Here is a 15,201-nt window from a genome sequence, read left to right on the forward strand (position 1 = left end):
TATGTGATCACTGTAGAAACTTTGGAAAATTCAGAAGGGAAAGAAATCAGTTGTAATCTCGCATCCAGAGTTTACCATCCAACATTGAGCACCCTAGATACAGTAGTCTTTTCTACAAAAATTGAACCACACTGAACATACCACATGGGTGCCTGCTTTGAAGAGTTAGACAGCTTGAAACATCTCCATATGATCCTGGCCTTCGCCCAGTGACGACCACATCCCACCAACTTTTCCTAGAAAGTCCCTCATGTTTGGTCACAGAGGCCTAGCCGAGCACTGAAAGGATGAAAGAAGGTACACAAAGTCCCAATAAATAGCACAACCTCTCGCTATGTGCTTACGGAAGTCAAACAAGGCTCTTAAGAACTCATTACTTCAAGGGAAGCATAAGCCCTGATAAACCTATTAAAAGAAAAGATTTCCAACCAGTAGCCAACTGTGCTGGCTATCTGCTCTTCCATTGCTTTTATTATTGCTGGAGATATTTGGAGATCCTTTCCCCAGAGTAAAATTCAGGGATATAGGGGATTAATAAAGGAGAAAAATCTCTAAAATATGGAAATCTCTAAATGTTTTTGGAGATTACTAGAGATTTAGAAAAGTAATCAGAGGCAAAATATGGGTCAAGCAACTGACTTTTTAAAGATCAATGATATATTAAATACATAGATACACCATGTGCCATAAATGTCATGGAGGCATTTTTTCAACAAATTTCATTAAACTATAGTCATATTCTAAATGCACATTTCTGACATTCATTTCTCAAGGCCTGGCATATTAGTACCCATGGAGGAATGGAATCATGCCAAAGCAAGTCATTCTCATAATATGCTTTATTTAAAAAATTAACTATTGGTCTTTTTTAGGAGGGGATAATAAGAAAGAAGAAAGGGCACTAGATTTGACTAAGAAACCCCGGCAGAAGTGACTGTTCATAAAATGCCTGCCGTTTCTGGATCAAGCCATAGCCTTCAGCATCCAAATCAAGCACACTAAGAGGGAGGGTCTGAGGCAGACAGGTGGGGCATGGAGGAGGAACAGGAGGAGCATAGGTGTGTGAAGTCACAAGACAGTTGTCACCATTAAGAAATGAGAATAAGGAAGATCTAAAGAGATCCCTAAGATGGGGGTTGAAAATAAAAGGGCAATAGTACTATATTTAGAGAAGGCAATGGCACCCCACTCCAGTACTCTTGCCTGGAAAACCCCATGGACAGAGGAGCCTGGTAGGCTGCAGTCCATGGGTTCCTTAAGAGTCAGACAGGACTGGGCGACATCACTTTCGCTTTTCACTTTCACGCATTGGAGAAGGCAATGGCAACCCACTCCAGTGTTCTTGTCTGGAGAATCCCAGGGACGGGGGAGCCTAGTGGGCTGCCATCTATGGGGTTGCACAGAGTTGGACACAACTGAAGTGACTTAGCAGCAGCAGCAGCAGCAGCAGCAGCACTATTTTATGCACTTGAAGTATAAACGCTAGAGTAGATCTTAAGTGCCTTCACCATAAAAAAGAAATGGTAACTATGTGATGAAGTGAAGGTGTTTGTAACATGTAAGTGTATTTAATTAAAAGTTTATATGTTAAGTTTACACAAAGTTATATGTCAATTATCTCAATAAAGCCGGGGGAGATATTTTTATTTACTCATTTTTTTATTCTGTTAAATGGGACTATTTTTTTTTTACCATTTAAATCTTTTATTTTATATTGGAGTATAGCAGATTAACAATGTTAATAGACTTCAGTGGACAGCAAAGGGATTCAGCCATACATATACATGTATCCACGGGGGAGATATTTTTTTAAATGAAAGGACAAATATTTACTGCAAGTGAAGAGGAAATGGGACACTTGATAGTGAGAAGGTATTCAAAGCCCGGGAGAAACCCCTGGAGTTGGGCCCCATTTATGTACCACATGTGCTTCTTTAAAGCAGTGTTTCCCAGAGCACATTTCACTGACCACCTGCATTAACCACCTGCAGATACTTACTAACAGCGATGTTCCTGGACCCCACCCAAGTCCCAGTGAGTTTGAATCTCAGGGAGGAGTTGGGGAGGGACCTGAATTTTAAATAAGTTGCACTAGTAATTCTCATGCTCACTAGAACTTGCGAGCTACTCCTCTAGAGTGACATATAAATCAAATTTCAGTAAATTAAACTGTGTGATAACTGCACTAAGAGGAACTGGATAGTTATGGAACCCTACGGTGGATCTATGTACTTATCAGGTTTTATTAAGCCACATATGTAGTTGCAGTCTTGTGTTTCAAATGAAATGTGCATATTCTTTAACGTATAAAAAATCTGAACTAGAAATATTAGGCCAGGAATGTAAATCTGGGATCTGATGTGTTGCAGGCAACAAAGCAAAACAGACGGAAGCACGTGTAAAAGGAAATGGCACAAGACAGGGGAGAAAACTACAACCATAACGTGGCTTGGGTTTTATTTTGCTTTTTGAGAAGGGGATTTTAATCCACTTTCATGAGCTTTTACATTAGTATCTCCTCTTATACAAATCTACCGCCGAAGACTGCAGAATTAAGAACTGGAAACCAGGAATTCCAGAGGGTCTAGGTCTATTATGAAACTGTTTCTCCCCTTCCTTCCACTCCCAAACACTCCTACTTGCTGTAAAAAGACCTCAAGTCCCCGCTAAAAGTAAATGGAAGAAATGACAGTCCAAGGACTCCAGTACCTACTATATGTAAACACTGCGTAAGGTAGTGAGAGGCAAGCAAGTGTGGTACAACGCTGCCAACCTCTAAGAGTTTAGAGTCTAACTGGGAAGGTGTGTGCATGTGGGTTTATATTTACACACATACAAAGTCATATATAGACATATATACACATGGGGTACCTGACAGTGAAGGATAGGGGTTAAGATCAAGGACTTCAAATCTGAATCCCACCTTCGTTATTTTCTAGTTTGTGACACCAGGAAAGTTGCTAAACATCTCTGTTCCTTGACTTCCCATCTGTAAAATTTGGATAATTATCACGCCAAATCCAAAGTTTATTTTCAGGATTAAATAAATGAATGTATGTAAAGCAGGGCCTATACATGCTAAGGGCTACATAAGAATTACTGCTGTTATTTTTAGGCTGTAAAAATATACTGACGTGTGAGACAACACGAAGCCTAGTGCCTGACACACAGGATGTACTCAGTGTGTATTTTGTGAGTGAATGAGGAATGATTGATGGGTAATTGTTAAGTGTCAAACAATTGATTCAGACAGTAATATCCGAAAGGATTGTGAGGAGGTGGGTGCCCTGGGTGTACAGCAAGAGTTTCTGGAGGAAAGTGGGATTTAAAATACATCTTGGAAGATGGTTTAGGATTGAGAGTGATGAAGGACATTCCTGGTAACACCACTAGCTCCCAAGACCACTAACTACTTTCCTAAGGATTTTCCTGTCGCCTTTCTGGAATACCTAGGACACTGCCAGGCACATGGTAGGTATGTAATAGATGCTGTAAAAATAACAATGAACACATACAAATGTGTTCCTTCACAGAAGGAAGAAGTGAAAGGTGATCTTAAGGACCACTGTATGAAGGCCTGGAGTTTCCAGGGAAGGAGAAAGGATTTGATCTTGCAGCTGATGGGAGATACGGGCAGGAGAATGCCCTGGGGAAAATGATGTTGGGGAAGATCGCGTTGGCAATGGTACAGACAGGATGGATTAGAGGGAAAACAGACAGAGGCACGGAGATCTGTCATAGGCAGAGGGCCGAAATTAATATCGAGGCAGCAAGAAGGAAAAGGGGAAAAGGATTCAACAGGCTTTGGGTGACCGATGAGATGCTTCAGGGGAGGAACGGATGGCAGACTGAGTGAGGCGCTGTCAGAGACAGGAAGGTGGGATGGAGTTGGGAGATGGATCTGGAATGAGGGTGATAATGAATTCTGTTTTAGGCATGATAAGCTAGAGAAACAGAAGAATCACTGAAGCAAAAAGTCTAACGTGCATTTAACATTAAAGGAGTAAGGTCTTCAAGAGAGTCAGGACAAATGTAAAAGTGTATCACCTCCCCTTCTTGGAAGAGAAGGGTCTGTGCCCATATAAGTGAATGAAGCCTCAAATAAAAAGGGGCAAGAGCCCTGAGTCTTAATCTGGGAGGGATGGGGATTATTAAAGCATCCCAGAGTTTTTTTTTTTTCATACATATTCCAACATTAAAGTAAAATTTTACATTCAAAAAGAAAAAGGAACTATATGGCTTTCCAATATAGATACAGAAAAATAATGCTAAAAAAAAAAAAAGCCTTCACTGAGGATATAATTAGCAAGGAAGGAAAAGCAATCTATGCTAGCTGTGTGTTATGTGTGTGGCTGATGAGAAAAAGAGGAGGGGGGCTTCTTGTTACTCTCATAGAGGGAAGGTCAGCCACAGCCCCTCAGACCACTCATCTGGCCCTGGCACTAACACCTAGCTGGACTTGGAGCTCGGCATTTAATCTGAGCCTGATATTCAAGGGATGCTGAAAGACAAGACACAGGCTGGACCAGGGGGCTGAGGGAAGCAAAGGAAAATCCACCACACTTGCCCAAAACAATCCCACCATCAGTTTTGGATTTCAACAGATCTTCAATAAACCTTCAAAAGCCAACTCCCTAAAATTTCATCTAAGGAGGGCAAGAAATAGGGACTGGCCTAGGATGAGCCTCTGATCGTCAGAATATGGAGAATTTTCTATACAGAGTTCTTATGGAACGATGATGCCTTTAAAAAAAAAAAAGATTATAAAAATTAGAAAGCAACTGAAATGTCTCCTAGCTAGATGTCACACTCTGTAAAAGTGCTACCTAGCTGGGTTCAGGGACCATTCTGGATCCTATGAAGATGTCTGATATTTTTCACTCTTTCTCCCTGGAGGAGGACATGGTAATTTCTAGTGCTGTCTACCTCACTTTCTGTGCCTATCTCTCTGTGGTTCACGGGCTTCCCAGGTGGTGCTAGTGGTAAAGAACTCGCCTGCCAATCAATGCAGGAGACACAGGTTTGATCCCTGGGTCAGGAAGATCCCCTGGAGGAGGGCATGGCAACCCACTTCCGTATTCTTGCCTGGAGAAGCCCATGGACAGAGGAGTCTCACAGATCATGGTCCACAGGGTCAAGAACAAGAAGAGAAAAAGATTGCCAGAAGGTAAGACACAGAAAGTAGAAAGTGCCTTAGAACAGGCTGCATCCTATTATATGCAAAATACACACACGGCCCTCTAAACTGTTACACCTTTCGGGAAAATCCCTGTGGAGGTAGGTGCAGCTGGGGAGAATGGAATGGCTACAAAAGCAAAGTCATCTGTAAGCAGCTGTGGCCATTATGAAGCCTGTTGTGAAAATGACTAATACAGAGAATAGAGACCATTTACTGGAACAGGCAAGGAAGATGAGGCCAGAAGTGGAAGGCCTCCATCACTGAAGCTAATACTGTCTCCCCCTCAAACCTGTAATAACCCACTCCCCTCTGACGGTTTTTAATCCTCCTTCCTTCCTTCATTCTGGCTGAGTAATTGGAGAAAGTATTTCATGGGAGGGAGGAAGTCATTCATGGGGGAGGAGAAAAGATTTGGGAAGGAAAAAAAGCAAGTTATCTCTGCCAAGACTTCTCTCTCATTCACTTGCAGGATAACTTTTCTCCCCCTGTAAAATCCACACATATCATCTCTTTTTCCATACTGAAGTGGAGAAATGAAATGTCACTAATTGCTGTAAGTGCCAAGTGCCAACGTTGAATTTTTATGAAGCGACAAGGACTTTTAAAAAGAGTAATTACATAAAATCAGAAGGTAATAGAAACATCCACCCGATATTTCCGGAGGAGCTAAGGAGATGGTGAAGGTAGCAAGGGGTGAGCCTTGACAAAGAGAGAAGCCCCCAGTGACCCTGTGTCTGCAGAGTGACCATGAATTCGGAAAAGAGAGAAGGGGAAAGAAAAAAATACACATTGTAGCATGTTAAGCACTTAAGAGAGGAAATTCAGTAAGCTTGGTAAAACGACAGAATTATAACAGTGACTAGTATTTGTTGACTGTTTAACATATACCAGACATGCTAAGTGTCATGTCATTAAATACATCTTTGTGGGAAAGGCATTGTTGTAATATAGATTTTACAGGTAAGGAAGCTAAGACCTACAGCCAAAATCCCACTACTTAGTAAGCGGTGAAATGCGGATGCTAAACCAGCAGATGGATTCTCCAGGCTGGATGATAACTGTGATAACTACTAGCTACCCTGTCTTAATTCAGTGCTGGTGGAGAAGCAAGAAGACCCATCTTGGACAATTCAGGACCAGAAAATAGTGCCTGGACACGAATTCAACTTCATTTATGATCCTGGTACAGCATGATTGAAGGAGCCCCCAGGGTAAGTGTTTTAAATAACTGGCCACCCTCTCCCTACTAAAATATGAAGCTCTTCCCTTCCTGGGTCCTTTCTGGGGGTTATTAAGCCACTTCCCTCATTAAAATTCAACTCTGAACACAAACTGCACTCAGGCCCCTGTCATTGCAATGCCTTGTTCCTGAGGCCTTCGGGAAGCCAAGCTTAAGATTTTTCTTCAAAGACAGAAAGGACATGTGAGAAAGGAGGATGGAGACACACAGCCACAGGCTGAGGAAGTCTACCACCCCGGGCAGCAGGGAGGGAAACAGGGGAAAGGCTGGAACTGGGGAGAAAGAAGCTGAAAAGGAAAGAGGCGGGGCCTGAAGGGAAACTCCACCCACTTCCACAGCTGCGTCTCAGACCAGCCCTTCCCCAGGCAATTCCCTGACCTGCGTCGTGGACTTCAGTTTCCTTGTCCTACCTGAGGCTCTCCAGTGGCTTACAGCAGAGCGTTGACCTGCTTAGCATTTTGACAAATGACTTGGCTGAGAACATCCATGACATGCTGTCTGGATGTTGTAATGAACCAGAGCAGAAAGAAATATCTAACTCGTTAGCCTTGAGAATCAGGGTCCAAAAGATGTGAGCGGACAAAAGCGAAATTTAATTTTAAGGGGGTAAATAGAAATTGTGGCCCTTAAACACAACCTCCCACATTCCCCACAAACTCTCAAAAAAAATCACAAGTTAAAAGAAGGCACAAGTTCCACTTCTTCTCAGCACTGACTACCAAACTTACGGTCTGGGTTCAGAGAACATTGCCATATATTAGGAGGGGCATTAACGAGGTGGGAAGGTTCATGGGAGAAGAATCAGATGGTAGGAGTTCTGAAAGCATGTCACATGCAGAATGGCTGAAGGAATAGCTGTGTACAGCCCAAACATGAGAGAGCTAGCTAAGGACATGAGGGCTGCCTTGAAACACTTTTAAAGTTGCACATGCAAGTTAAAAGAGCAAGTACATTCAGCAAGATGAGGGTGGAATGATAAGGGAAGCGTCACTTGCCAGAATGCCACAGAAGAGAGTCATAGTAAGGTTTTAGAAGATAACTACCAACTATTCCAACTCCAAGACATAGAGTTTCTATGAACCAAGCTGACCTCTGAAGAGGCCAAGCAACTCCTTACTGAAATGAACCATATGAAACTGCTGATATTTGACTGGTTTTGACCTACAAAAACAACAATTTTCAATGGCCCAAACAGATATCCAGAGACCACCGCCCCTAATCAAAAAGGTAGTCAAGAAACGAGGCTTTGCCGAATCACCCAACAGCAGTTGTGAACTGACACTGACACGTGGGAGGTTCAACCATTTACATCCATGGTGCTGGCTATTCCACAAGCCCTGCACAATACTAGGGACAGAGTGAACAGTTGGGCTGATGATCGTGATGGCTTCCAGAGGAACACCTGTTGCTAGTTCTCTAGGGCAGGTGCTTCTGGGTGGGTCCTTCCATGATGCCACCACATTCCATCCTCACCACTAAGCCCTGGGTAGGATGTTACTATATTAGCTCACTCACTATTTGCCTCTAGACCAACTCTGCTCTTACAGCATGGTGCCTGGACTGAACAGAAAATATTTCTTCAGAGGCACCCATGAGTCACCCATGGCATCTACACGGCATAGCCACAGGGAAGAAGAAAGAACGTCTGCAGCAACCTTCTAGTCTACCTGGGGGGGGAGGGGCAGGGGGATGGAGGAGGGGTGGGGTTTCTTTTTCATGCCTACCATAAAAGAAACAGAAAGTCAAGCATGTCACTCCAAGGGTTAAAAGTGAAGTCGGTCAGTCGTGTCCAACTCTTTGCCACCCCATGGAATATATCTTACCAGGCTTGTCCATCCATGGGATTTTCCAGGTAAGAGTACTGGAGTGGGTTGCCATTGCCTTCTCCAGGGGATCTTCCCAACCCAGGGATCGAACCTGGGTCTCCCACATGGCAGGCAGATGCTTTACCATCTAAGCCACCAAGGAAGCCCCTAAGGGGTAAAACATCAGCAGTTATGGCTTCTAGAAAAGACTCTTCCCAAAGAAGAGAAAGTCCTTGCTCTCCAAATGTTATGAACTTCTCTAAAATAGGTCTTTATTCAAGAGTGACATGAAGCTGGAAAGGACTTCGGATATGTTAAATGAAATAATTGTGTCCAATTCGGCCACGGTGTGCTGGATTTTAAAAATCCAGGGATGAATTTGACAAAACCAAAGCATGGCCCCACGTCTAAGTCAAATACACCAACTGCACACATACAGAAAAGGGAAAGAAATGGCTTAGCAGCAGTACATGTGAAATAGTAAAAGTTTTCAGTGATGTTAAGTTCAATTTAATACTGTAGTCATTATATAAAAATAAGGTCATTAATAGATGTAGGAAGTCTAGAAAAAAGGAGCAGTGTAACATGGACTGGTTGCAACATGTCCATGAACCTGTATGTGGTGTGGGCAAGAATGCAAAGAAAACTCATTTTTCAGAGAACAATGACCTGGATGAAAGAACTTAAAACCCTTGTATGAAAATGCCCAACGAAACTAGAGATGTTTGGCCTTTAGAAGAGACAATCCTTAAAGACAAAAGCCCTGTCTTCAAACACTGGGAGTGTAATTAGATCTATTCTTTGTGTCTCCAAGGGCTGGAAGCAATACAGGTGATGAAAGCCATTGTGACTCAGAATAAAGAAGAGCTTGTGAACACTGGTGCTCTTAGAACGGAATGGCTAAAAGAGCAACGAGTTTCTTGTCACTGCAGGGGTTCAGGTTGGAATAAGCTCATACGGAAGAGATTCAAAACTTAGGTGCACAGAGAGCTCAGCAACTTTGGGTCCTTTCCATGTCTGAAATGCTGATTCTAATAACAAAGCTTATGAGCGCATATAGGATGCCAGGAAGTGGGGGTGCAGGCATGGATAAGTCTCTGTTCTCAAGAGTATGGCTCGCCCTGTCCTTCTAGAACCCACAGTGGCCAGTGTGGACACGTGGGGGACAATAAACAGCTGGCTATTGAATAGGGTATTATGAGGCAGGCTCTACTACCTCTGTGATCTAAGGTGCCAGGGGAACTCAGGCAAAGTGGGGATCATTCATCCCATCCTCCCTTCCATCATGGGAGGTATACAATAGTGGTTAATACTGATGCTTTCCAAGTCCCTTCACTTTCCTTGAAAACGTGGTTTTCTCAAACTTTGGTCCTATCAGATTACCTAGGAGCAATGTCTTACTTCAATTAGACTGGATCGCATTCATTAGCTTTCCGGGTGATTTTAACTGTTTTATTATTTATTTGGCTACACAAGGTCTTCGTTGCAGCAGGCAAACTCTTAGCTGCAGGGATCTAGTTCCCTGACGAAAGATGGAACCAGGGCCCTCCGCGTTGGGAGTGCGGAGTCTTAGCCACTGGACCACCGGGGAAGTCCCCAGGTGATTTTCATGTTTACCATCGCTCTAAATAATCCAAAATCTGAATTCAAATCCCAGCCCTGTCTCTGGGATATTAAGCAAGTTAACTATTCTGTGCCTTTTCCTGTAAAATATCTGCATCTCACAGGTAGAATACCTTAGGATCACGGTGACAGTCACATGCAACCACCCACAAAAAGCACTTTGCAGGGCTCACAGCACACAGGAGGGGCTGGGAAGCTTGTAGCCACTGCTGTTCCTCAGGAGACTGGCGTATATAGGCCGTCTGCTCCACACCCCCACCCTCCCGTCTCTCGCCAACAGCACTTCTCCAGGAAGCCGGCAGCGCTAGCAGACCACCTGCCCAAGCATCCACAGCTGCCTGCCTCCATGGCCACGGTCAGCTAAGTGACCCCACAAGGGCACCCATCGTCCTCAACACTCAGCTGCTAGTTCCTGAGGCCCAGCCCCACACACTGACTAGCTTAGCCCAAGTCCTTTCTAGACTTCTCGAGGCAGGTCATCAGAATGAGAGGGTCTCCAAGGCCGCCAAAAATAGGCTGGTGACTCAGCTGAGTTACATGGATGTTTTGGGGCCTCCGTTTTCTCTCCTACACAAGGAAGAACTGGTCCAGAAGTTTCTCTTTGGTCTCACCAATGACATTTTGAGCAGCGCAGTCTTCAAGTGAGACTCTCCCGTGTATTGCAGCACATTTAGCGTTGACTGGTCCTTCCTCCTAAATGCCACCAATGGTTCCTCATCATTGGCAGAGCAAATATCCGTACCACACGCGTGGCAGGGACAGTACTGTCCCACTGAGACGACAGGATCGCTTCCAGGCCTTTTCCAGCTCTGACCCTGCCCTCCAGAACAGAGAGACAAAGTGGACCACAGCCAGCACGCTGGTGAGCCTGACTTGCCACGACAGTAAAAGAGGCAACTTGAAAAGGCTCTACAAAGAGGCGCCAGGGCCAAGCGATCTGCTTCTTCAAGTTAGCCAAAGCTGGAGGCACGCTGGGACGCGGCTCCTTACTCACACTTACTCATCAAGAACGGCCACGGGAGCCAAGGGGGTCTTCCCAGGCCCCAGCCGGGCAATTGGCTGGGAGCTGAGCGCTGTTAGCCCAGCCAAGGGCCCCTTTCCAATTCAATTACGCACAGCAGCGCTGGATTTCCTATACCCCAACCTCCACTGAGCTGAGCCCAAGAGATGGACCCTGAATAAACACAGAAGGCTGAGTTACCTTCTGTCTCAGGGTGAGCCCCAAAAAAAGCACCCTGTCTTTCAAAGGGACGTGGGGTAAAGTGAAAAGCTGATTCTGGAGAACTTTCATTGAACAAGCATTTACTCCATGCCTGTGATGTACTGGTGCTGTTCTAGGCCGAGAGCATACAGCATGGGAGTGTACCTTCGTGGGGCGGACGCTCTAGGTGGAACTCCGTATGAGACATCCCCAGGGCCAGACACATCAGCATTTGCATCCTGCTCCACCACTTTTTACTGGGTGGGGCTGATGAGTTAGCATTCCTGAGAGTCAGTTTGTTCTCGAGTGAAGTGGGTCTAATAACAGGATCTTGGACACGTCAAAAGAATTAACCGATAGATACGAAAACTTAGTACTTTAGTGCCCTGCTCAAAATACAAGCTCAATAAATGTCAGATGTTTTTCCTAATAAATAAGACAGAAAAGCAAATGGGACTGTTGCCCAAAGGAACAGGAAAGAAAAGACAAAAAATATACCAGGCAGCACTGGAGTTGGGAACTGCCAGTCTCTGGCAACGGAAGAGATGACATTTTCCTGAGTCCTTCTTCCCAAGGGGGCTCAGTTACTGGCCTAACCACAGATCCTCAGAATGAAAGAAACCTGATACCCAGAGAGGCTAATGATTTACCTAAGGCCCCACAACTCCTGGGGAAAGTGAGAGGCAAAGAGAGTCAGAACGACAAAGCAGAGATCTCAGACTGCATTTAAATCCTGATGCCTGCCCCACCTGCTTCTGGCCTGGGGCAAAGGATACAATGTTTTAAAGACCAATATTTTTCATCTGTGAAGGAGTGGAGGCCTGGCACGTGAGGGGCCCTCTCTACATATCAGTCCACTTTCCACCCTCTTACTGGGATGTCTTGGCCTCGCTTGACAGCAGTGGGGACCAGGATCTAAGCTGGCGGGACCTCTTTACTGAAAGCATAAAGAACAGGACGGATGCGAGAAAGTGTGAGATGATAAGAAGACAGCAGTTCAGAGGGGTCTACAGCAGAGGAGAAGGGGGTGGCCGAGGATGAGATGGTTAGATAGCATCACTGACTCAGTGGACATGAGTTTGAGCAAACTCTGGAGACAGTGAAGGACAGGAAAGCCTGGTGTGCTGCAGTGCATGGGGTCACAAAGAGTCAGACACGACTGAGTGACTGAACACCACAGCTGAGGATGCATGCCTCTGAACAGCGAGGGGCACCAAGACACAGGCAAACGAATGTTTTATTTTGCTTTTAAATGTCTCTGAGCCTAAGTATTTTCAGCTGTAAAATGGAAACACACGTGGAAAGAATCAAATGAGATAACTTACAATACTAGCTTATTTATACATTGCTTACTCTGTGCCAGGCACTGTTCTAAAGACTTGACTTTATCATTTATTTATTGACTTTCAGTTCAGTTCAGCTCAGTTTAGTCGCTCAGTCATGTCCAACTCTTTGCGACCCCATGAATCACAACACGCCAGGCCTCCCTGTCCATCACCATCTCCCGGAGTTCATTCAGATTCACATCCATCGAGTCAGTGATGCCATCCAGCCATCTCATCCTCTGTCGTCCCCTTCTCCTGCCCCCAATCCCTCCCAGCATCAGAGTCTTTTCCAATGAGTCAACTCTTGGCATGAGGTGGCCAAAGTACTGGAGCTTCAGCTTTAGCATCATTCCTTCCAAAGAAATCCCAGGGCTGATCTCCTTCAGAATGGACTGGTTGGATCTCCTTACAGTCCAAGGGACTCTCAAGAGTCTTCTCCAACACCACAGTTCAAATGCATCAATTCTTCGGCACTCAGCCTTCTTCACAGTCCAACTCTCACATCCATACATGACTACTGGAAAAACCATAGCCTTGACTAGACGGACCTTAGTCGGCAAAGTAATGTCTCTGCTTTTGAATATGCTATCTAGGTTGGTCATAACTTTTCTTCCAAGGAATAAGCGTCTTTTAACTTCATGGCTGCAGTCACCATCTGCAGTGATTTTGGAGCCCAAAAAAATAAAGTCTGACACTGCTTCTACTGTTTCCCCATCTATTTCCCATGAAGTGATGGGACCAGATGCCATGATCTTCGTTTTCTGAATGTTGAGCTTTAAGCCAACTTTTTTCACTCTCCTTTCTCACTTTCATCAAGAGGCTTTTTAGCTCCTCTTCACTTTCTGCCATAAGGATGATGTCATCTGCATATCTGAGGTTATTGATATTTCTCCTGGCAATCTTGATTCCAGCTTGTGTTTCTTCCAGTCCAGCGTTTCTCATGATGTACTCTGCATATAAGTTAAATAAGCAGGGTGACAATATACAGCCTTGACGTATTCCTTTTCCTATTTGGAACCAGTCTGTTGTTCCATGTCCAGTTCTAACTGTTGCTTCCTGACCTGCATACAGATTTCTCAAGAGGCAGGTTAGGTGGTCTGGTATTCCCATCTCTTTCAGAATTTTCCACAGTTTATTGTGGTGGAGAGGTCTGACAGAATGTGGTCCACTGGAGAAGGGACTTTATTGACTTACTTGAGCTTATTTAATCTTCACAATAGTCCCATGAGATAGGTATTTGTTGTCCCCATTTTACAGATGAGGAATGTAGGGTCCACAAAGGAAAAGTTACCTGAACAAGCCATGCCGTGCTGGGATAGAGACAGGGTGTCAACCTGCCTCTGGCTCCAAGCCTATGCCCTAAGACAGAGGTGACAAACTTCCTCTGTAAAGGACCAGATGGTAAATCTTTTAGGTTCTGCAGCTCAGAGAGGTGTGTCTACATCATAGCAGCTCCCCTCTGCTTTTGAAAAGCAGCTACAGATGATACAGAAATGAACAAGTGGGCCTATGTTCCAAAAAACTTTGCAAACACTGACATTCGAATTTTATAAAAGTTTTGCATCACTAATTCTTCTTCTGATTGCTTTCAACTATTCAAAAAGTGAAAAATCACCCTCAACTCAAAGGCCATATGAAAGCAGGGAGCTATCTTGCCTCACATACATGCTGCTGCTGCTGCTGCTGCTAAGTCACTTCAGTCATGTCCGACTCTGTGCGACCCCAGAGACAGCAGCCCACCAGGCTCTGCCGTCCCTGGGATTCTCCAGGCAAGAACACTGGAGTGGGTTGCCATTTCCTTCTCCAGTGCATGAAAGTGAAAAGTGAAAGTGAAGTCACTCAGTCGTGTCTGACTCTTCACGACCCCATGGACTGCAGCCCACCAGGCTCCTCCGTCCATGGGATTCTCCAGGCAAGAGTACTGGAGTGGGGTGCCAGTGCCTTCTCCGCTCACATACATGAGAAGGGCCCAGACAGTGATGTGTGCAGACCACGTGGTGGATCAGCGTCCATTCTCTTTTCTTTCCCTAATCTTCTTCTTCTTAGCTCCTATCAACCCAGAAAGTGGATATTTTGCTCTGTCCCCAGCAGATGAAACCAGGAATAGGGCTTTAGCCAAGAGAACTGTACTCTCCTTAATAAATATGGCCCTGTTGGTCCCAAGGAGACTGCAGATTTTAGGTCAGTGTCTCTCCAGCTCTAATAGGCAGACCCCAGGGACCTTGGTCAGATGCACAGGTCTAGGGAGAGGCCTGAGATCCTGTCTTTCTAACGGGCTCCTGGCTCAGGCTAATGCTACTGGGTCTATGGGTCAGGTCTCCTCTAGGAGCAGCCAGCTTTGAGAGCAAACCCTCTGTGTCCATAAACACAAGTCAGCTGGGTCAGGCACTGTCTTCTGTGAACAGCGCTCCTCGGGCCAGATGAGGGACTTCCTGGAGACATGGCAGAGTTCAGGACAAGTCAGCAGCTCCCTCTCCAAGGGCAGCAGTTAGATGACTTAAACGGGAGGAGGAAGACAAGGAGGGGCAGAGATCCAGCGCAGGCTCAGGGAGGCCTGAGCACAAGCCATCAGCTGCTTCCGGCCACAGCTGACCAGGGACCCCCCAGCCCCGGGTGGACAGGTGCCCCTCCTCCCGCACCTGCCAGGGTTCGGATGGACCGAGGCAAGAGGCCTATTTCCCTCATCAGGCCTCTGAATAACTAGGGCACTTCCACAAGGTCACCGTCATTCATTTAAATTCCAGCTCTAATCAGCAGGCTGAGCCGGAGAAATTATCACTTCGGAGCAGAGATGCTGTCAGTGAAGCACTATAAACAGCGCCCCCCGC

The 15,201-nt window shown here is 45.3% G+C and overlaps 1 protein-coding gene across 2 annotated transcripts in view; it reads right to left on the reverse strand.

Moving 5' to 3' along the window:
• NRXN3 (neurexin 3) overlaps positions 1-15,201 on the reverse strand; it is a 1,763,013-nt gene that overhangs the window by 1,705,002 nt on the left and 42,810 nt on the right. The window contains exon 1 of one of the 2 annotated variants that reach the window (XM_068964455.1): positions 5,238-5,253. The exons of the other annotated variant lie outside the window; for it this stretch is intronic. The gene's annotated coding sequence lies outside the window, so the exon portion shown is untranslated. Of the gene's footprint in view, positions 1-5,237; positions 5,254-15,201 lie in introns of those variants that run through there. 2 annotated transcript variants of the gene reach the window in all.

The sequence above is a fragment of the Capricornis sumatraensis genome, chromosome 2, assembly GCF_032405125.1.
Source record: "Capricornis sumatraensis isolate serow.1 chromosome 2, serow.2, whole genome shotgun sequence".
NCBI lineage: Eukaryota > Metazoa > Chordata > Mammalia > Artiodactyla > Bovidae > Capricornis > Capricornis sumatraensis.